Source organism: Notamacropus eugenii, chromosome 1, assembly GCF_028372415.1.
Source record: "Notamacropus eugenii isolate mMacEug1 chromosome 1, mMacEug1.pri_v2, whole genome shotgun sequence".
In the NCBI taxonomy this organism is placed as follows: domain Eukaryota; kingdom Metazoa; phylum Chordata; class Mammalia; order Diprotodontia; family Macropodidae; genus Notamacropus; species Notamacropus eugenii.
This window is the reverse complement of record NC_092872.1, coordinates 307,664,556-307,688,767: the sequence shown is the minus strand read 5'-3', so window position 1 is coordinate 307,688,767 and position 24,212 is coordinate 307,664,556. Positions and strand designations below refer to the sequence as shown.

Here is a 24,212-nt window from a genome sequence, read left to right as displayed (position 1 = left end):
GGAATATGAAGAATATCTATAAATAGTACTGTGGGTTGTTTTTTCATTATAATTACTGTCTTCAACCTCTTTTCATAGAATCAAAGAATGTTAGAGAATACCTTGTTTAATGCTTTCATTTTACAGATAAGAATATTGAACCAAGATATGCCAAGAGTAATGGCCCAGGATGCACAGATAGGAGGTCCAAGTCTAAAACTAAAGTCTTTTGACTCCAAGTTTAGTGGTCTTTCCATTTCAGTGAATTATGCTGCCTTATTTTTAAGAACTGCAGTGGATCTACAAAAAATGTTCATGGATACTCTCTATATATCACTCCCACTCTCAGCCAGTGAGTATGGTTGATTTTTCCAAAGGGACAAGCCCTGTACTTCATGTTAAAGAAGAAAGAGATGTGATTCCTAATTGTCTGTGCTGAACACAACACTGAACAAAGAAGGTTGTAGGGAGACATTTCACAGAAGAACTTCAAGAGGTAAGAGGCAAGTGCGAGCTTTTAAATAACTACCAGGACCCTCAGAGCCACAACCATGTGAGGGAAACCAACTCCCCATCATTCACCTTGACTTCTAGTGCTTGCAACTCTATAAACTGCTAAAAGCAAACTCTGCTTTGTGAGACTGCTCCCACTTCTCCTTAAGTGAACTGAAAAGCTTTCTATCATTCTCAGCTAAAGAGCTTCTTTACTATTGTGTGTTCTGGTTTTTTATTTTTCTTCCATAAATGACTGTTATTTATTTTTTTTGATAGTCTTTTGTGTAACCAGCATTTAGAGGGAGAAGGCAGCTAGGTGGTGCAGTGGATAGAGCACCAGTGTAGGAGTCAGGAGGACTTGAGTTCAAATCTCACCTCAGACACTTGACACTCACTAGCTGTGTGACCTTGGGTAAGTCACTTAACCCCAACTGCCTCATCCTGAGTCATCTCCAGTCATCCTGATGAATATCTGGTCACTGGATTCAGATGGCTCTGGAGGAGAAGCAAGGCTGGTGACCTGCACAGCCCTCCCTCACTCAAAACAAAGTCAAGTGCAAGTCATGTCACTGTTTCTCTGATGGCATGGTCTTCTTCGGCAATGAAGAACGAACACACATTTAGAGTGAGGGAGTTAAGCTGGTGATAATAAGCTATTACCTTCCTCTTGAGAATCGTCAAGGAAAACAGTATGTATCTCAGACAACCCCCTCCAAACTATTATGCCTTTAGACTAACAGATGTGGTAGATAGATATGATTCTAGTTCAATATCCCCTTCTTGAATACAGATCTGGGAAAGACAACACTCCCAGTAATGGTCCTCTAATGATTTCCCTCAAATGCAGAAATCAGGGTCTCTCCTTCAGAGAGAGATGGACTAAGTCACAGATCATCAGATAGCTATAAACATCACATACAAAAAACATATACAAACTATACAAACTTCATTCATTTAGAAATCATATATGCTTCTACTTTATATACAAATAGAAGATAATAGCATATAATTAAGGGCATACATACATTAGCAATCATCTTTTTTTCATAAAAACTATTAAAGCATCCACTGTTTGTAGTCTTGGGAAAAAAGCAATTATTTTCTACTTCAAGGGATCGACAGTCAAGTACAAATTGATTCTGCTGCACTTCATCATCCTCATCAAAATCTCCAAGAAATATCCACTCTTTCTCCATTTTTCTGATAAAGTGAGATAAAAAGAAATTGAATCATTTGACAAAATTCACACAGTGCAATGGTGATAGAGGCAGGATTAGAATCCAGGTTTTGTTTTAGAGGAGCCAACTACTCTTCTAGTATCTGACATTTCATATAATTATAGAATGAATAAAAAGGGATGATAGGAATTATCTAGTCAGTTCCTCTTAGTCTACAGATGAGGAAAGTGAGACTCAGTGTGGTAAAATAATTTGTTTTAGTTACATAAAGAAGTGGCTCCTGAACCAGGAGTAGAATCTAGGGAGCAAAGTGCTAGTAAATGTTCAATAACTGGCTCTCTGGAGGGAAAATGTACTCATGACATACTTTTACATTTTAAACTGTTCTATTAACATTTTCTCCATTACTTTCTTAAATATAGACAATCCAAAAAATAAATAAAGCCCTAATTTATAGTATTTGACTATTTTAGAAGTATAAATCTTACATTAAGCATTAACAATCAGCTCTCATGAACACATTAGAGCTGGCTCAAGCACACTCCTGAATCTAGATCTCCTCATTCCTCATGGCCTCTCTGCTTCCATGCATCTGTACATGGGTGAAATGGTCCTCCTAAAACCTAATATTTGAAAAGAAGTGTGGTGTTGTAGCATGAGTTGTAGATTTGGATTCAGAGGATCTGGGTTCAAAGCTCAGATCTTCACTTCTGAAAGATTATGCAAATCACTTAACCCAGGGGTGTGGAAACTGTGGCCTAGAGGCCTTCTAGGTCCTCAAGTGCAGCCCTTTAACTGAATCCATACTTCACAGAAGAAATCCCCTTAATAAAAGAATTTGTTTTTTAAACTTGGACTCAGTCAAAAGGTCACACCCACATGTGGCCTTAAGGCTACAGGTTCCCTACTCCTGAGTCTTTGGAGCTTAATTTCTTCATCCTATTGTTGCTCACATCCTGTCATATCTCAGACCTGGAGCTACTCAGTTCCTCTCCTTGAATGATATTGTGCTGAGCAGAGTTAGAGGAAGTAGTGCAACCATGTAGACTAGATATATTACAAATTTACTTTATTCAAATTCAACTAAGCCCCCACTGCCACAAGGTGATCCTTTCATTCCTCCCTAATTGATTCCATATCTCACTCCCTACCTAAACTATTTACCACCTCTTCTCTCTTAAAGCTTATGAGGGCTTCCCCCCCTCACCTTAGTTGAGGAACTTACTTCTTAATTTTAATGAGAAAATTGAGGCCATTCACAAAGCATTCCCTTTTTTTCTCTTCTCCTGATATTCCCAAACCTCATGATATCATCCCCCACTCTCTTCTCCTTTCTGCCAGTCTCTGAAAAATGAGGTGACCCTTTTTCTTGCTAGGACTAACTCCACTAGATGGATCCTTGATTCCATCTTCTCCTGTCTTCTCCAAGTAATTGCAACCTCAGTCACTGTCTGTATTCTTCAATTATTTTCCATTTACTGTTTCTTCCTCAATTCCTTCAAATATTTCCATTTCCTCCCATCCTTAAAAAGTTTTTTACTAGACCTTATGATGCTTTCAAGCTATTATCTTATTTCTCTGCTCCCTTTTTCAAACTCTTAGAAAGAGTTACCTCAAAGAATTGGAAACTGAGAGGATGCCCATTAATTGGGGAGTGGCTGAACAAGTTATAGTATATGATTATAATGTAATATTACTGTGCTATAAGGAATGATGAGCAAGATGCCTTCAGAAAAATCTGAAAAGACTTACATGAACTGATGCAAAGTGATATGAGCAGAACCAGGAGAATATTGTGAACAGTAACAGCAATACTACACAATGATCAATTGTGAATGACTTAGCTACTCTCAGCGTTACAATGATCCAAGACAATTTCAAAAGATTCATCAAAAATGCTATCCAATTCCAGAGAAAGAATTGATAGAGTCTGAATGCAGATCAAAGAGTACTATTTTTTACCTTATGTATTTTTTTTACTTTGGGTCTATGTCTTCTTTCACAACATGATTTAATATGTTAATATGTTTTGCATGACTGAACATGTACAACCTGCAAACAAATTGCTTACTGTCTCAGGGAGGGAAGAATTGAGAGAGGGAGAAAGTAAACTTGAAACTCAAAACTTTTTTAAAATGAATGTTAATAATTGCCTTTACATGCAAATGGGAGGAAATATTATTTAAAAAAAGAAAAGCTGCCTCCCTTCACTGTCTCTATGTGTTCTCTCCTCACTCACACCCTTTCCAACCCTTCTCTTCTCTTTCCTTCCCTTTCCTTCCCTTCCCTTTCCTTTTCTTCCCTTTTCTTCTCTTCTCTTTCTTTCCTTTCTTTTTTGCAATCTTCTAACCTCATCACCCATTTAAAACTCTTAAAGTTATCACTGTTCTCTTAACTGCCAAACCTGATGGTGTTTTTTCAGTCCTCATCTTTCTTGACCTATCTGCTGCATTCAACACTGTTGACCATTCTCTCCTCCTAGATATTTTCCTCTGGGTGTGACTGATACTACTTTCCCTGCCTTCTCCTGTCTGACCCTTCTTCTCAGTCTACTTTGCTGGTTCATCAATTATATCCTTTTCCCTAACTATGGGCATTCATAAGGCTATATACTAGCCCCCTCATTTCCGCACTATCTTTCTTAGCAAACTCACTAGGTTCTATGGGCTTCATTTTCATCTATACACAGGTAACTATCAGTTCTATCAAGTCTCAGTGTCTTTCCAGAAGCTTCAGAGCTGTATCACCAATTGTCTATTGGACATCTCAGAGACACCTCAAACTGCACATGTCCAAGACTTTATTTATTATCATTCTCCCAAACCTATTCCTCTTAGAAATTTTCCAATTCCTGTCAAAGGCTCCACCTTTCTTCTAGTATCTCAGGTTTATAACTTCCTTCTCAACTCCTCCCATCTCTTCAATCCACACATCAATCAGTTATCAAACCTTGCCATTTCTACCTCCCCTACACCTCTTGAACCCAGGTTCTCATGAGGCTACCACCCTAATTAAAGCCCTCATCGCTTCTCACTAGGATTATTGCAAGATCTTATGCTAACTGTACTCCTACTTTAGTCCATCGTTGCCACCAAAGGGATTTTTCTCAAGCACAGATCTGACCATTTTACTTCATTACTTCATAAAATCCAGTAGCCCCCTGTTGCCTCTAGGTTAAATGTGAACTCCTTTGTTTTGTTTTTAAAGCCCTTCACAATTTACCTTTCCAGCTTCCTTGCCGCTGCTCCCTCTCTGTCTGTCTGTCTCTCATTCTCTAATCAAACCAAATCAGCCTCTCTGTCCCTCATGTACAGTATTCCTCCACCCATCTCCTTGCCTTTGCATTGGCTGTCCTCCATGCCTGTAGTTGTACTTTCTCTTTACCTCTGCACCATAGAATCCCTCTTTTCCTTCAAAATGAAGCTCAAAAACTACCTTCTATGTAAAGCCTTTCTTGTTCCTCCCCACCAAACACTAGTGCTCTCCCTCCCAAACTACCTTGTATTTAATCACTTTGTAGTTATTTATATTTTCTTCTATTTACGTTTGTCCTTCATATGTTTATTTATGTACTTGCTGCCCTCGTTAGAATGTACCCTCTGTTCTAATAGGGATGATTTCATTCTCTTTATATTCCTATTGCTCCCCTCAAGCACAAATATACTAGATGTTCCATAAATACTTGTTGATTGATTGATTGATTAGAAGACAACTAAGGATCCTATGCAAATAGAGTAACAAATTTTAGGTACAAAGTTATATGCAAAAAGAAGCTTCTATAAAGATATATAAGAATGACCTCGCTCACTCAGAAATGTCGATTTTATCAGAGAATGGGAATATTTCCTTCTGCTCAGAACCCAATTTATTCCTGTCAATAAAATTTTGCCTTAGAAGCAATGTGATTTAGGGAAAGTATGCCACCAAAATTTTTTTTAAAAAACATGATTTCCTCATCTTTTCCTAATAATTATTTTAGAAGGAGAAGGGAAAAAAATCATTCCACCATTATCGATGAAGCTGAGAATGCAAATATGTCTGAGAGAGACCAACAGGTGACTTGAGTTCACATTGAATCAATCATTGCAACAGTAGATGATTAAGCACCTTCCAGGCATTATTCTAGGTGCTGGGAATTACAAAGATAAAAATAAAACTATCTCTGTCCTCAAAAAACTTACATTTTAGAATGGGAAACAATGTCTAAATATAAGCATATGCAAGATAAGTTTAATCAAAATAAGAACAAGATAAATTGTTACCAAGAAGGCATTAACAGCCAGGAGAAACTAGAAAGATCTCATATAGAAATTGTATGATCTGAATTTTGGGGAACAAAACAAACTAGTGATTCTAAAAGATTGGAGACCCTGTACAAAGGGATGGAGATCGGAGATGGAATATTGTATGTGGGAATAAGGAAGAAGGGCACTTTGGCTAGACCAAAGAGTGCAACAAAGGAAATAATTTATAATAAAATTGAAAGGTAAATTGGATCCTGATGATAAAGGAGTCTAAATGCCAAATATGGAATTTCACAGAGGTGTGCTGGAACCAGCTCCAACCAGTTCACAAGAATTTGTTAAATTTTTAACACCAGCATTTAGCATTCAAGGTTTGAGTTATTCTTTTGTTGATTATCTTAGGTTTAAGAAATTGATGGAGAAAATGTAAATAATTCAGATGAAACTTATAAGTATTTTGTACTTTTTTTGAGCTCCAGTTGTTAAACATTTGCCATCAAACCCCAGGGAGTTCGTATTAAACTCTAGGGCCATGAAAGTTTCTTAAACAAAGGAATGACATGGTCAGACTTTGTGCTTTAGGAATAGCATTTTGGTATCTATGCAAAAGATGGACTAGAGAGGAGAGAGAATTTAGGTAGGAAGACTAATTAGAAGGCTAAAATAATAGTCTAAGTGAGAGGTGAGAGGGCCTGAACAAGGGTAATGGCCATATTAGTGGATTTACTGAGTCACAGTTGACATAGAGATAATTAATCTTCTCTTGAGAAGAGGTTTTCCTTTTCTATAGAGATAACGATTTCAAACTGGATGGTACCCTAGAGATGACCAAGTCTAAACTCCTCACCTCCATGAATGTAAAATCTCTCTATTCAGCCTTGTAACTTTGCCACAAACTTAGGAAACAGCTGCATCATAGAATAAATTCATAGAATGAATGATTAATGAATCACTAATGTAAATAAATTTATATGCCTTTGCCTATCTTGTGAATATATTTTTTGAAAAGACAGAATGAGGTTAAAATCAGTTTCAAGCAACTTACAAATTTGTACTCAAATATATGAACATTTTTATATTACACTATTTTTGTAAATATTTTTCATTTGTCAGCAAACAATTTTATTTTATGTTAAACATTAAATATTTTTGACCCATGGGGGAACTTCAATACAATAACAATTCATAAAGAAAATTACAGCATAAATCCCCACACAGAACTTCTACCACCTGTGCAAATCTCAAGTGAATTGGAGGAGAGAAGAGCTTAGTCTATTTCAAATCTCTTGGGAAATTGAACTTTGGATAAATGGAGGAAACTACCATATGGCTTGAGAGTCTGTGCATCTTCCAAAAAGCAGGGTGAAAAAAAGCAGCTGCCGACTCCATGGAAACCATCCAGCTGTGTTCTTGTTTCCCCTTCTTTCCTCTCCAAAGCCTGGCATCCATGAGGTTTTTGGCTGTCTTTCTAGGATAAATGAAATGAAAGGAATTAGTTATGTTCCTAAAATAAACAAAATAGCTTTGGGAAGATTTCTGGTGAAGATATGAATGTGAAAGACCATAGAAAAGTCTACAGATGGCATACATTCTCTAGCAAAAAAAAACTTTTAGAGGGTGCTAGAATGAATAAAAAGATCAAGAAATTCAAAAAGAATCAACAGTACACTCGTTCATTCAGTCCAAGACTGCACAAAAAAGTCTTCTAATAGCATATAGATGTTGAAAAGGGGGTTCTATCCACATGAGTACAAGTAAAAATGGAGTCCTGAGGAAACTGAAATCTGCAGGATTCTGACAAGGGATGCTCTGACCAAAGAAACTCTGCGAGTAAACTGTAAACCTGCCATGCTCTAACCTGGGATATTCAGGGAAAGGGAGGAAGGCAGAACTCAGCAGTTTTCTTGCTGGAGATACTTTAAAGGGGTGTGAAGACCTCTGTACTCTGACCTAGGATGAACAGGGAAGCTTGAAACCTGTCAATGATCTATCTGAGTGCAAAGATTTTTGGAGAGGTGGAATCCAGGAACAGAAGTCCAAGATACTATCATCAGAACCAGATAGAATCTGTCAGCCCATCCAAGAGTAACAGGATGAGGTGGAGCCTGACCTTGGCACAAAGTGCAAAACAAGAAACTGAGGCTGACGATAACATTAAAGAGAGGAAGGCACAGACAGCAATGAAGAAATACTATGGGTCTAGAGATCCCTAAGAGTTAAATTCAGAAGAAAGGAACTCCACAAGTACAAACAGAATCTCTTATTTGGGGGGGAAAAAAGGTTTTACCACAAGAAGTCCAAGAGTGGTTGGAAAAAATTATATGAGAGGTTTGTTTGTTTGTTTGTATAGTTAAATTATAAGTGAAATAGGAGCTCTGGAAGAATAAATTGGAAAGAAAATAAATAGCTTAGTTGCTGAAGGTAGGAAACCTTACCTAAGTGGCAGACTCCCTGAAAATTAGAATAAACAGGATTCAGTGATTTCATGAAACAATAATATTAGAACAAAATCAATGCAATGAAAAAACAGAATAAAATATAAAAATATAACTACTATTGAAAAAAAACCTATTCTGCATCATAGATCAAGGAAAGATAAGTTTTAATAGGACTCCCTGAAAACCATAGCTAAATAGGAAAACTGCATACCATATTTCAAGAAGTCATAAACACCTTATATCTATTAGTACCAGTGAATGAAGTGAAAATAGAAAGAATCTACCAGTAACCTCCAGAAAGAAGCCCCAAAATTGTTGAAAACCAGAAATATCAGAGACAAAACCCAGAGCTGCCAGATCAAAGAAAAATTACTGCAAGTGGCCAAAAATGAAAGACTTCAAGAATCAAAGAACCACAATCAGGATCAGCTAAAACTATAGTACAAATAAAACAAAGAAAAGAAAATATTGAAATAAAATATTCCAAAAGGAAAAAGAAAATCTTACCACCAATAACTTTACCTCCTCCAAAGACGTTGGGGGAAAAGAGAAAATGGAGTTTTAATAGAAGAAAGGATTTTCAAGTATTCCTAATGAAAAGCCAGAACTGAGTTGAAATTCTGAAATGCTAAGGGAAACAAATACATTTCAGTAATTGGAAAGGACTAAATGATAATGATGCACTCATGTCAAATGTCCTTCCAGAACTCTACTGTTATCATGAGTCATAGAGGGAGTTAGATAAGATAAACACAAGGTCTGGTTTTGATTTTGTTCTATTATGTTGTTTTTAAGAGAGAAAAGAAAAGGGAAGAAGAAAGACAGTAGGGAAGAAATGAGGAAAAAAAGGATGCACTTACTGCTTCTTATAATTGAGGTGTATAGAAAGAGAGGCATACAAACATGGAGGAAGAGGTAGGAAGAGCAAGCATCTTGTGAACCCTACTATTATCTGAACCAGACAAAAAAGGGACACACACACAGACACAGACACACACACACACGTAACTACATTAAACTCAAAAGGGAACTACGCAGGGGCAGAGAAAGGGGAAGATAGCAATTTAAGAAGGATGATGGCAGAGGTAGAGTGGAAATAGTTATAAGAAAAACAAATTTCAACTTCAAAGGTGAAATGTAAAGGAGGGAATTAAAAGTAAATAAAGAAAGTGTAAGAATCAGTTCAAGGTGTGGGTTAAGAGATAAGGGGAGGTAGAGTAGCGGCAGACACTTCAGTTATAGAGTACACTTGGTGTCAATCATCATTTCTTCTTTTTTACTTCCCTCTTCTTTGTAAAAAAAGAAAAGTGGTGAGAGGGGGGCAACTAGAGGAATGTGAATGGAGATTTGATGGGGGGAAAGGAATGTAATTTACTCATAAAATAGGAAAAGATGCCTGAATGGTTTAGAAAGCAGAAGCCAATACTTTGCTGTTCAAAAGAACTATGCATGAAACGAAGATTCAAACTTAAATTGAGAGGCTAGAAAACTTTATATGTGAGCATAATGGTATGCTGTTGTGCTATAACAAATTATAAAAGCAGAGACTCAGAGAAATCTGGAAAGATTTGAATGAAATTAAATGATACAGAGTAATAGAAGTAGAGACAGTTAGGTGGTGCAGTGGATAGAGTGTCACATGTAGAGTCAAGAAGACTCAACTTTCTGAGTTCAAATCTGGCCTCAGACATTTACTAGCTGTGTGATGCTGGGGAAGTCACTTAACCCTGTTTTCCTCAGTTTCCTCATCTGTAAAATGAATTGGAGACAGAAATGACAAGCTACACTAATATTTTTGCCAAGAAAATCCTAAATGGGGTCACAAAGAATCAGATATGACTGAAATGACTAAACAACAACAAAATAAAAGTGGAACTAGAAAAACAATTTATGCAATAATGTGTGTGTGTTTGTCCTTCGTTGTCAAAGAAGACCATGCCATCAGAGAAATGATGACATGACTTGACCTTGACTTTGTTTTGAGTGAGGGAGGGTTGTGCAGGTCACCAACTTCACTTCTCCTTCAGAACCATCTGGATCCAGTGACCAGATATTCATCAGGATGACTGGAGATGACCCAGGATGAGGCAGTTGGGGTTAAGTGACTTGCCCAAGGTCACACAGCTAGTGAGTGTCAAGTGTCTGAGGTGAGATTTGAACTCAGGTTCTCCTGACTACAGTACCACCTGTACTACTGTATCCACTGCACCACCTAGCTGCCCCCACAATGATGACAACATTGCAAAAGAAAACAACTGTGAAAGAAATAAGAATCCTGATCAATGCAATGAGCAACCATGAAGCTATGTGGCATAATGAATAGATCCGTGGACTTAGAGTCAAGACCTTCTTTCCAGGACTCTTATTAGCTATGTGAGCCTAGACAAATCACTTAACTTTTTTGTACCTGAGTTTTCCATCTTTAAAATGAGGTGACTGAACTTGCTAGCATCTAACCCTCTTTCAAACTCTAAAGTTATGATCTTCTTTTCTCCAAAAGGCCAGTGATGGATGAACCATGCTCCCCACCTCTTGACACAGATGCGGTGGACTACAGCTTCAGAAAGACACATGTATGTTCAGATATGACTCATGTGTGGGTTTGTTTTGCCTGGCTATGCTTATCTGTTACAAGAGAGGAGTTGCTTTTTGCTGTGTTGGATTTTTTTTACTGTGTTGGAGGAGAGTTAGTTGCAGGGACGATAGCAGTGATACCCAAAAATCGGAAGAAAAGAGAGAAAAAGAACATTGATGAAACATTTTAAATTGTTTTTAGAAAGACACAAGCAAGTAGGACAGTTTTGGAACTATAGTGCCAAATTTATTTCATACTCTGAAAAAAAATCTGTGCTCTAGTAGAAATTCATCATTTTATGTACCATCTTTTTTCTGCTCTTCTTTGTATATGGAAATACTTATTGTTGTTTATGTTTGTCAAGTTCAAAGCAATAAAAGATAATATTTTTTAAATGTAAGTTCCTCAAGAGGACTATCATGGGATACCTAGTGCTTAGTACAATACCTGGCATCTACAAGCACTTAATAAATACATTTTCATTTTATAAAAACAACTTTGGAAGAAAGAGGAGAATGAATGTCTCTATACTTTGCTTCAAAAAAATGACATTGAGATGCATTATAATGAATAATAAGGAAATTAGAAATGCTGGCATCCTTATTTGGTCCTGTAGCCATACATCTATTTGTCTTCACAAATTAAATTTTAAGTCCTTGTCTTTCTTATTATACAGCTCTCCAATGTTTCCATTCTCTTGGACCTCCTCACTTGTACCTTTGTCTAATTGGAAGGGGTGGGGAGGAGGAAAAAAAAGTACATATGAATATTGACCTCCACAGAATGTCCAAAAGACATGGGAGAATAGCTTTAAACCCACACTTCTTCCCTCCTATGCACCTCCTTTGGCCCTTTGCTTCCCTCTTAGTAGCTGGGCTGGTCCCAGCATCAGGATGAAGGTGTGGCAGCTAACTTTGCAGTCAGATTGAGTAATTGTAGGACATTTCTGGCAGAGTCTTCCCCTCTCTAAGACCCCATTCCTTGAAGGTCTCACCCCACTGGAATCTTTACAGTCCCTCTATATTAACAATTTTCAGTGCTCTACCCATAGTTATCAGCTATTGACTTCCAGATCAGTATTCCTTTAAGATCTCTTCCCATTCTATCTCCCTTTCCTGGGCCTAACTCCTCCAACACCACATTTTCCTTGAATACATTCATATTCTTATCATCCACGGTTCATATCTTATTCCTAAACACATAGACCTGAAATAATCATGACCAATCTGAGTAATGTGATATGATGCAAAAAAGAGTGGAGCTGGGAGACCTATTTAGTCTCTCCCATTGGCTAGCTTGTTATATGACCTTGGGCAAATCACTGAATTGTTTTAGGCTTCAGCTTCCTATTCTGAAAAACAAATAAAATTGAATGAGGACGCTTCCAACTTTTAGATTCTATGCTTCTATAATATATTTTAATTTGTTCTATTTGGGGTAGGTTGAAAGAAGAAAGGATAGATCATTACAGAAAAAGACACAAGTATTAAAATGTCTAATCAGTCAAGACTCTTCCTTCCCTATTATTAAGATTTTCCTTCCTGGAATTAAGGGAAGCAAGAACTGCTGTGAACCCCAGGTAAGTGGAGAAGGATTAGCCATGTGTTTCTAAGAACATGGTACCAGCTTCTTTTGTGATTATTCTTTTCTGATTTCAGGTGGAGGAGAATCCTGAGATAGGAGCACCCAAATACTTGGGAGACCCAAAGATCCATCAAAGCTATTTCAGGCCCATTGACAATCAAGAGGCTTGGAGTGACAAGAAAAGTTGAGTATAATAAACTCCCCCATTAGCAAAGGGTTCTCTATTACTTTTTTATAACCATTTCAAGTCTCTATAATAGAAAATATAACTATATTTTATTATTGATGACTTTATTATGACTATTCTTTACTAAGTGATATTTTTATAATGCTGGTATACTTCACGTATGAGAAAGTAAGCATAGTGGATGGAGGGCTATTCTTGAAGTCAGGAAGGTGTGCGTTGCAGCACTGCCTTTGCTACATATTGGCTCTGCAGACAAGTCATTGAATGTCTCATTGCCTCAGACAAATTTCTAACAGTGTAAGTTGCAGAAGAGGTGGTCAGTATATATTGGTAAAGGAAATTTCCTTCCTGGCAGATCCCTACACCAATAAAATCATAGGTTCAAAATACAGAGAGAGATCTCAAAGACAGGAGGATATCTGCCCTAGAATTTCTTCTTTTTTTAGGAACTGATTTGAATTTATTTATTTTTACAAATATTTTTTCCAGTTACATGCAAAAACAATTTTTAACATTCAATTTTTTAAAACTGAATTCCAGATTTTCTCCTTCCTTTCTCTCCCCCCTCATTGAAAAGGCAAGCAATTTGAAATAGGTCATATATATTTACATATTACATTTACATATTTACATATTAGTCATGTTATGCAAAAAACACAGAACCTCTCCCCCCCCAAAAAAAAAGAAAAATAAAGGTTCTTTTAAATCTGCATTCAGATTCCATCAGGTTCGTTCTCTTGTCTTAGAATTTTTGAGCCAAAGTTACAAAATTGAACTGGAAAGTATATTACTGTGCACTGGACAGAGGCTATAATGTTGATGAAGTTCAGAGACTCCTGTCTGCTATCTATCATCAGATACCTCTTTAAAAGGTTATAGTTGCCTAAGGATTTATGCAACCATTATCAAGAATAACTGAAAGTTTGTGCATCATAAGAAAATAAAAGGTATCAAGACCTGAAATCAAAAAGAAAATGTGTCCCATCAGGGGCATGGCATCTTTTAGTTCAATTATAATAAACAATATGGGTTGAGTTTCAGATTGCAACATGAAACTCATTAATCATATCCTTTCTGATCTGTATTTACATTTAAATTTACAATATCAAACATTTTTGAGTGCCTACATTTGACTAGATGCCACAAAAGACATATATATAGATAAGCCACACTCCCTCCCTAACCTACTTAATAACTTGGAGCATTCATTGGGAAGAAGTTGGTTGTAAGGGGAAAGTACCAACTCTTCTTCCCACTGTGGTCACTAAGAGCAAAATTTCCCCTTCACTATTCCATTTCCTAACTTTTTTTCCACTTCAATAATACCATACCAAATATGAGATGCTAATAAGTCCTTCCCTATCAAGAGTATTATAATATTATTTAATATAATATAATATTGAAGACCAAAGGCCTCTTATCCACCAACAGTATTATAAGTTCCTGGATGTCAAAAACCATGCCATTCATTTTTTATGTCCTTCAGTGCCTTGCACAAAGCTTGGTATACAGCAGGCAATCAATGAATATTTGTTGAATGAATGAATCTTTCATAATTTAATAAAAATGTTCATAAGGCACTTTTTTAAAACCTCCAAAATTAGAGCCTGACAAACTGTGGCACTTAATTATAGAAAGATTATGAAGATCACCTGACAGCATAGGGTACCAGATTCTGAGGTCCTTTCTCAAACTAAACTGCCAAGCATTCAGACTCTACTACAGAGAGGGCAACTCCCACAGGCTAGCCACGTTGTTCAAATGCCAAATGTACATTTGCCTGCCCTAAAAGATTCATTCTATGGAACTTATGCAAGTCAAATGCTCACATGGTAATCAGAAGAAGTGGTACAAGGACACTTTCAAGGTCCCTCTGAAGAACTTTGGAATTGATTTTGTGGCATAGGACATGCTGGCAAAGCACTGCCTAGCATGGTGTACCCGTATCAAAGAAGGCGCTGTGTTCTATGAGCAAAATGGAATTGAAATAGCTCAAAAGAAATGGGAAATGCACAAATTTAGAAAATCTACCCTAAATGTTTCCATGGATTATTTGTGCCCAATCTGTGGTAGTGCATTCTGAACTTGTATTGGTCTGACCAGTCACAGTCAGGCAACACTGTAACTTGACTCTAACTCGTTTTGGTCCTCTTTGAGAATGAAAGACAGCCAAACATTTTTGAGATAGTTATTAGTTACTATCATTTAGAAAATTATTTTTTTAAATTCCTTTCTTAAAAATACCCATGCCAGTGATCAGCACCTCTCTCTATGATCATGCTTTAAATTTGATCAAATGAGACTGAATTAAAGCAAAACACCTTTTTGTTAGGCAGGTAGAATTAGAACTACATATGGTCAACACCCACTGAAAGAAGTGGTTGTAACCTGTCCAGTTGCTATGAACAGGAATATATTGGTCTTTCATATCTACAATGTTCCTTTTAGACTGTCTAGCGGAAAAAGTCTGGATTTAGAGGACCTAGAACCAAACTCTGGCTCTGTTGAATGTGTGGCAATTTATATTGTAACCACAACTTAGTAGTTAAATCATGGAGAATTTTCTGAGGCCCAGAGAGTCTGGGTGATTTGCCCATGTTCACACACTTAAGTTTCAGAGACATGATTTCAACCATTTGAACCATGATATTCTGAAGTTTCAGGTCTGACCTTGTGATTCCCCTGTCCAGAATTGTTTTGTGTTTCCTTACTGTCTGGCATTTAAGCACCTCACGTTCTTCTCAGAATCCCCAAATTTGGCTGCAGACTGCCTTGTTTCACATTGTTTCCAGTCACACTAAACTACTAACTGTTCCCTCAAACTCAATATCCTATTTCCTTCTTCTGTACATTAGCACAGACTGTTCTTTTGAACCTGCAGTTGCATTCTTTCCTTATCTCCATTTCTCAGAATCCTTAACTCAGGTGCCAATTCCTGCTTGAAGACCTCTCAGATTCCTTCCAGTTGTTAATATTCTCTCTCTCTACTTAAATTACCTTGTACTTATTTCTCTGTGATCACGTTATATGTTTTTCTCTGTGCTTTTAAGCACCTTGAAGGCAAGGATTCGCTCATTTTTCTAGTCAGCATATTACCTTGAAAAGACACTCTTAATTGTTTGCTACATTTTGTTTCTTTGAAAAAGCAACAGTATGTTTCTAACTATTGTACCTGGTTATAGTATTTTTTTACTCTACAGGAACCATTTTGATAGATTAGTATTATACTCAGCTATGAATTTGCTACAATGCTTTATGGATCCTTGTTTATACTAAATTTGTATGTTTGTCATTAAGCTAACAATTCCCCTTTGGTTGTTGATTAAAGGGTCCCTCACTTGATTCACTTCTTAAAGTGGCCTATTCATTGAATAGGCATTGCCTCACTCAAAGTGAGAACTTGAAAAGACCTTAGCTTAAAAGGGCCAAGATCTCCCACTGCATTCTGGGCCATCTCCAGTCATCTTGACTAGTATTTGGTCCCTGGACCCAGATGGCTCTGGAGGAGAAAGTGAGGCTGGTGACTGCACAGCCCTCTCTCATTCAAATCAAAGTCAATTGCAAGTCATGTCATCATCTACCCGATGTCATGGTCTTCTTCAAGAACAAAGGACAAACCATAACACATAACCACAACCACAACCCCTTCGGTCTATGTTCCTAATAATTCTCATTAAATTAAATTAAATATCCTTCTTGAGTTATATTATGTCTTAATTGGCACTGAACTTCCAGGCACTCTATTGCCCAATGCCTAAAAAAGATCCTGACAATAACAAAATTTATTTAGAACTTTAAGGTTTGCAAAGCATTTTGCATATGTTACCTAATTTCATCCTTATATCAACCCTAAAATATTTAGCCCCCAAAAATGTTTGGGGTACAAGTATATATATATATATATATATATATATATATATATATATATATATATATATATATATATATATATATATATATATATATATATATATATATATATATATATAAGAGGGGATGGTCTGCATGAGAAGAGAGATGGGACAGATTTGACAGATGCGATGCTAGTAAACAAGAGTTGACAACCAAATAAGTGGGTAAGGAAAGAGAAAGAGGTACAGATGACTATGAGGTTATGAATCTGGCTAACTGGAAGAATATAACTTCAACAGAAATTGGAAACTTTGGAAGAGGGATAACTGTAAGAAGAAAAATAATGAGTTACATTTTAGAAATACTGAGTTTAATATACCAATGGGGAAAAGGAAAATGAAGGGAGCAAGCACTTATTAAGTATCTAATATAAACCAGGAAATGCTCTCAGCACTTTATAAACATTATCTAATTTGATTTTTACAATAACCCTTGGAGGTAGGTGCTATTATTATCCCCTTTTTACAGTTAAGGAAACTGAGACAAGACAAAAGTTGAATGATTTGCTCGGGGTCACACATCTAGTAAGTATCCAAGGTTATATTTGAACTCTGGCCTTCCTGACTCCAGGCCCAATAAACAATTTAACTGGCTGTTGGTGGTGCAGGATTGGAGTTCAGGAGAGATACTGGGAGCCGATTTGAGGGCTGTTTCCAGAGATATGACAATTCCATCCCTGGGAGCTGATGAGAACACCAAGAAAAGGAAGATCCACAGCCATCACACTTCACAGCTAGACTAGGGGAACTCTGGAATTGCTTCCAATTATAAACTGAAACTCTCTTCTTAGTGCTAGGATTTTGAGGAGTGAAGGATTACTGTGAGCTAGAGTGGTCAAGAGAAGCCAGAGGAAAGAGATTGAACCAGGTGGAATTTGAATAAGCAAAGGCACCAAGGTCAGAATTTTCTATCTATTTAAAGGTCAGTGAGTAGATCTGACTGGTTGGAGCTGATTGCTTGTATCAGGAAATGACAAGAGATAAGGTAAAAACCATAATTTGGGGCCAGTCTTCAATTCCAGCCTAGTGTATTTGGACTTTATCCTATAGTCTAGGGAAAGCCTTTTAACTTTTTGTTTTTAAGAGATGTAACAAAATAAATGGCTATGTTTTAAGAGGATTAATTTATTAGAAATAGTGTCCCAAAGCAACTGCAGAAAGGGGGATTAAACACAAAGGAAGAGTTTCTAATCTGTGAATACGGATTGTTGGGGGTATTTGTTTTTGTTTGTTTGTTTGTAGAGGCGGAGTTAGACGTTGCAGAGGTCTAGAGCTATGGTTTTGACAGTGTATTAGAATCTCATTGCACTAACGAATAGTAACTTCACTGTCAGTAGTCATTTGAAATTTCTTTGGATTCTCCACCCTAGCAAACTCATCATCGGGAGATCCCACCAGCTTGCAAAATCCAATTAGCCTTGGGACTCACACCTCATAGGTACCCCCTGCCCCTCTAATTAATGGGTGGAACCATGAACACCTCCATTTAAGGAGAGGGACCAAGACTGAGTTTGCAGATCTCTCAGCACTCCTTTAGGGTAGGGACTGTCTTTCTTTTTCGAATTTGTATCCCCAGCACTTAGCAAAGTGCCTAGCAAATAATAGGAGTTTAATAAATGTTATTGACTAACTCATCTATAATTCATATTACAGCTATCTAGGGAACTAAGCAATTAAGTGACTTGTCCGAGCTCACATAGAATGTGTGAGAGGTAATATTTGAACCCAGCACTCAATCCACTATAGTATGCAATGTTCCCTCTTGAATATATTTTAATGTACTGGCTCATAGTTTTGTCTACAATGTCAGTCAACAAGTATTTATTAAGCACCTACTATGCACTAGGCAATGTATGTAATATAAATATAAAGAAATACAAAGACATATAGGGATATGAAGAAAAACAAAAAACATTCACAATTTCTCAAGGGCAAAAATGACCTAAACATAAAGGGAAAAATCATAAGAAAATTAGAAGAACATAGAACACATTACCTATCAAACTTAGGGACAGGAGGAGAATTTATGAATGAACTACAGTTAGAAAGCATCGTGAGATATAAAAGGTATCATTTTGATTATATTAAAATTTTTGTACAAATAAAACAAATGCAGCCCAGATTAGAAAAGAAGCAGAAAATTGGGGGGAAGTTTTATAGACAGTTTCTCAGATAAAGGTCTCATATTTCAAACGTATAACTTCATCAAATTTATAAGAAGAGGAATCATTCCCCAACTGATAAATGGTCAAAGGATATGAACAGGTAGATTTTCAATGAAGAAATCAAAACTATATGTAGTCACATGAAACAATTCTCTAAGTTACTCTTGATTAAAGAAATACAAATTAAAACAACTTTGAGATATCATCTCACACCTATCAGATTGACTAAAATGATAGATGGGGAAAATGACAAATATGGAAAAACTTGGACACTAAGACATGGTTAGTGGAACTATGAACTGATTAAATCATTTTGGAGAACAATCTGGAATTATGCCCAAAGAGTTATAAAACAGTGTACATATCTTTTGACCAAGCAATACCACTCATTATTAGTTCTGTTTCCCATGGTGATCAAGAAAAAAAAAGAACCTATATGTGCTAAAATACGTATAGCAGCTCTTTGTGGTAGCAAAGAACTGGAAATTGAGGGGATGTCTGTCAGTTGGGGAATGGCTAAACAAAGTATGGTATGTGGTTGTGATGGAATACTACTGTGCTGTAAGAAATGACGAGCAGGTTGATTTTTAAAAAAACATGGAAAGACCCATAAATAATGAAATGTGAAATGAGTGGAACCAAGATAATGTTGTACACAGTAGCGACAATATTGCTCCAATAATAACTGTGAGCGACCAAGTTATTCTGAGTATTATAAATATTTAATTCAACTACTCTGGATCTATAAAAGGAAATGGCATCTCCCTCCAAAGAAAGAACTGATAAAGAGAAATATGCATGATATGGTTTTATATATATTTATAAACCTATCTTAAATGGTGACCTTTTCTAGTGTGGAGGAGGAAGGGAAGGAGGGAGGGAGACAGTTCAGAACTGAAAATGTAACAAAAATAAACTTAGTGAATAAAACTTTAAAAAATAATTTTATTCAATTACACGAAAAGACAATTTTTAACATTTATTTAAAAAATTTCTGAGTTCCAAATTTTTCTCCCTCCTTCCCTCCTCTTCCTCCCTAAAATGGCAAGCAATTATATATATATATATGTGTGTGTGTGTGTGTGTGTGTATACACATATATACATATATATAGACAATCATGTAAAACATATTTCCATATTAGTAATGTTGTGAAAGAAGAAACACACCAAAAGGAAAAGACCATGAAAAAAATAAAGTGAAGATAGTATGATTCAATCTGCATTTGGATTCCATCAGTTCTTTGTTTGGATGTGGATAGCTTTTCCATTATGAGTCCTTTGAAATTACCTTGGATCACTGTATTGCTGAGAAGAGCCAAGTTATTCATAACTACTCATCACACAATGTTACTGTTACTGTGTATGATCTTCTAGTTCTGGTCATTTTACTTTGCATCAGTTCAGGTAAGTCACAAAATTATTTTTTTAAAAAAGATATTGGCTTCTCACAGAAGGTGGAATTTTAACTGGGATTAGAAGGAAACTAGGGAGGCTGGGAGTTGGAGATGAGGGAGAGAATTCCAGGCATGGGGGACAGCTTGTGAAAATGCCTAGAGTTGGGAGAGGGAATGTCACTGGATCATAGAGTACGTGGAGGTAAATGAGGTATAGGAATTTCAGAAAGGTAAGAAGAGGATAGGTTATGAACGGCTTTGAACTGCAAACAGGATTTTTTTTTTATTGAATGGGGAGGGAGTGATGTTGTCAGATCTGTACTTTATGAAGATCAGTTTGACAGATGAGTGGAGGATGGATTGAAATGGGGAAAGATTTAATTGTATCCTGAGCTTTTCATCATTATTATTTAAATTCTAAAATAAGTGTGCCACCAGAGGGAGCCCAGAATGTTGTGTTTCTTAGTGCAGTAAAGCATTATTAGTGTTTACACACAACAACCTGTTATTTAAAAATCTTAAAGCAAGCTATAAAAACAAGAAAGCACTTCAAGATTTTAATGGATTTTTAAGGGTTCAATTGAGCCCACTTCCTGCTATCATTATGTCTCAGACGCAATTCTAGGACTCATGCATATGACACCCTCTCCAAAGTATTGGATCTAGGAACCTTGGAGGTTTTGACTGATTTAAGCCCTCTGAGCATTGTCCATTTTACTACAAAACAAGGACTGATGAAATAAATATAGTGAAACAATTTGCTCAATATAGTACTCAAGGTTGATGTGAAAAAAACTGACATTCTCTGTGAAATATACATTTCTTCTGTTCATTCAATGACTATTAAGTACCTATGCTATACAATTCACTGTTCTATGCCTGGGAAAAGCAAAATTAAGAAAGGTTAGTCCTTAACTTCAAGGAGTTTACGATTGTGTAATGGGGTTGATTTCATAAGCAAAGGTAAATACAAACCAAATTAGTTTATGGTAAATACACACAAAGACTGAGAGATTCCTTCTAGCTAAGGAATCCAGAGAGGTTTCGAGGAGGAGTTCACAGGTAAGCTGGACCCAGATCAAGTGTGACATCAACAAGTCAAAATGCAGAGGTGTAATTCCAGGTGTAGTTAGTGCTCTTATCTCTCTGAATTATTGGTTTGATCATTTAAAGAGGGAAAGGACTGGCAGTTTCAGAAAATCTACTCCCCTTTTCCCTGCTCCCTCACTGCCAAAAGTTTATGACTGGGAGAAACAGACCAGGGAAGGGATGGACTCTAGCTGCTGACATGCAGGTTCCTAGAGGTCACTGTTTTCTTCTTTCTTTGCTCTTAGGAGAGAGACACAGTCAGTCATTCAATATGGTGCAGACAACAGTGAGGCTTAGCTGATTTTGCCATTTCCCTCTTAAAACAGAACTTTTGGGATACTCATACTCAGTTCCTGACTGCTGCTGCTGCTGCTGCTGCCAGATCAACCAGTCAGAGACAGGTATGTGGAGCAGGTAGTGAGCTAGGGCAGCTTCTGAAAATCTCAGAGACTAAGAAGAAGGTTGGGAAACTGAATTAACCCTCAACATTCCCTAGAGCAAACCCCAAGTACCAACACTGATACCTTTGTTTCCTTTCTGTCACCTGCAAGTGTGGGAGAAAGTGAAAATTAGGTGCAGATCAGGTGGATAAACCATGTAGAAACGTTTAGTTCTATTTCTTTTCCACTTTCTTCTATCTTAAATAAATTCTATGACTACAGAAGTTTGATTGCCTAAATAATATAAATAAAAAGCTTTGAGAGTACATTCATTTTTCCTGCTTATGGGGTAGGAGTACAGCCATGGGGATTTTTTTAAAAAATTGTGTTTTTGAACAATATTTAATATCCACCCATAATCTACACCTCAGAATCCATTCAGAGGTTCCTTTGTTACTTAGTTGTTGGAAGCCATAGACATACTGGAAGAATTTGAACTCTCCATATCTTATACATATGTCAGAGAGACCTGGGTGAGACCATCAGATTGGCACTCTGAAGGGAAACTAGATACACTGAAGAAAAACAGCTTCAAAGATTATGACCCCCATGGAGGGGTGGGAAGTGGGGAAATAAAGATGTAGGGTATGGACTTTGCAATGGTATTACTCTTGGAGCCTGGCAGACAACCATACCAAGGGGAATTTCATGAGGACTCTATAAAAGAGTTTTCAATAGCCAAGAGTTATGAGTTACTCCTTTGCCATGTGTATTCTTTGCATATATATTTCATTAGCATTTTACTCTAAGCTTGAATTCACTCTCCCTAGGGACCTTGAATGTGTAAGGAAGAGGAGTGTTACCCTATATTGGCAAGGGCTAGAATATGGAGAGGGGAGATTGTCTTTGGACCAACTGTTCTTACTATGGCTACCAAATAAAAACCTTTACTAAAAAGTTAATTAAGGCTGTTGCCCAATAATCAATGAAAAACACATCAGTGGGACTCATAAATTACAGTATTAGAAACCCCAGATCCTCAGGATTACTCCTAGAACCTTGAGAGAAGCAGTATTCAACCACCTTCTAGGAAACCAGCCTATGAATATGTATGGGAATGCTGATTGGGGAAGTAGTAAGAATTGCTATATACTCTTCCCATTTCATTCCATTAAAAATCAGAGACAATAGTCTCTAGCAGTAGTAACAGTAGCAGTAGTAGTAGTAGTAGTAGTCATAGAAGTAGCCATTGCAACAGCAGCAGCAACAGCAACAGCAGTAGAAAGTAAGAGGAGCTACTTTATAAGTCATTCAAGATCTTCTAGGTGTTCCATCCAGAATTTATTTCTACCAGGCAAACAATTAAGACAAGGAGAAGGGGAAGGGCGTAAGCATTTATTAAATGCCTACTAAATATCAGGCATTGTACTTACAGCCTAGAAATATTATCTCACTTGATAAGTATGTTACTGTTGATATATGAGGGGAGAGAATATGAAATATAAATATATTAAATAAAAATGAAATCTGAATAAAAAAGAAAAAAATCATAGAATTAAGAGCAAATAAATAGGGAGAGGGAAGAAAAGGCGGGGGGGGGGAACTACCTGATAATTTTATTATATATTTAAAAGGAATAGTAAGTGGCACATAATAGATTTGCAGTTTCATGTACAATCATCTTATTATTCTATTCTACTATGTTATGGAAATGCTCATTTTGTTTCTTAAGTTCAGAATAAAACAGAAATTCTTAAAAAAAGAATTAAGAGCAAATAATATAAATCTTTGATCTTAAGATTAATCTGGTAGCAGTGTGTTTTGGAGTAGGGAGGGACTAGAAGCAAGCAGTTTTGTTATTGCAACAGTCCCAGTGATGAAATATTTGACAAATTCACCCCTCATTCATACCGGTTTTTTCTATATTATTATTAAGTCCTCTTCATCTCTATATCCCATCAGAGAGAGAAGCAAGTCTGAGGCATGGCTGCTAGTCTGGGAAATAATATGAGAGAGATACTAGGGCAGTAGAGAGAAAAGAATAATGATCAGGGATCCAAGAAATAAAAGAAGATAGGCAAAAGAGGGAGAATAGAGGGGGGAGGAAGAAAAAGGGATAGAGAGAAAGAAAGAATATTAAACCTAGAGGGACATGGAGATAAGGGGAAAGGGTGAGAGGAATTCAGGTGCATAGTATCTTGCAGATATTAGAATTTGATAGATTATTGTTGACTGAAATAATGTGATAGGGAAAAGGGTAGAAGAGAAAAAAGCCACAGGTATAGGAAGACAGACATAGATGAGAAGAACATTGGTGGGAAACTTTTCATTTTCTTGGGGCAAGTAGTTTTCCTGAAGGTCATGGATTTATAATATGCTTACAATTTTCCCAGTAACTGCCATGCTGTTAGGCGTAGCAGCTCACGAAATCCAATGTGTTGCTAGACCAAGGCCTATCAATTTTACCTTTCCAACATTCCAAGAATATTTCCCAAGACTTCACAATATTTCCCAAGACTCTCCATTTCCCGACTCCAGTTATTTTCACTGGCTGTTCCCCAGGCTTGCAATTTTCTCCCTTTTCATCTCTG

General features: G+C 36.7%; 1 long non-coding RNA gene across 1 annotated transcript in view; it reads right to left on the bottom strand.

The window, feature by feature from the left end:
- Window positions 1-6,951: 6,951 nt before the first annotated feature.
- LOC140517835 (uncharacterized) overlaps window positions 6,952-24,212 on the bottom strand; it is a 66,600-nt gene continuing 49,339 nt past the window's right edge. The window contains exon 2 of the long non-coding RNA XR_011971756.1: window positions 6,952-7,364. This is a non-coding gene — a long non-coding RNA (uncharacterized lncRNA). The remainder of the gene's footprint in view (window positions 7,365-24,212) is intronic.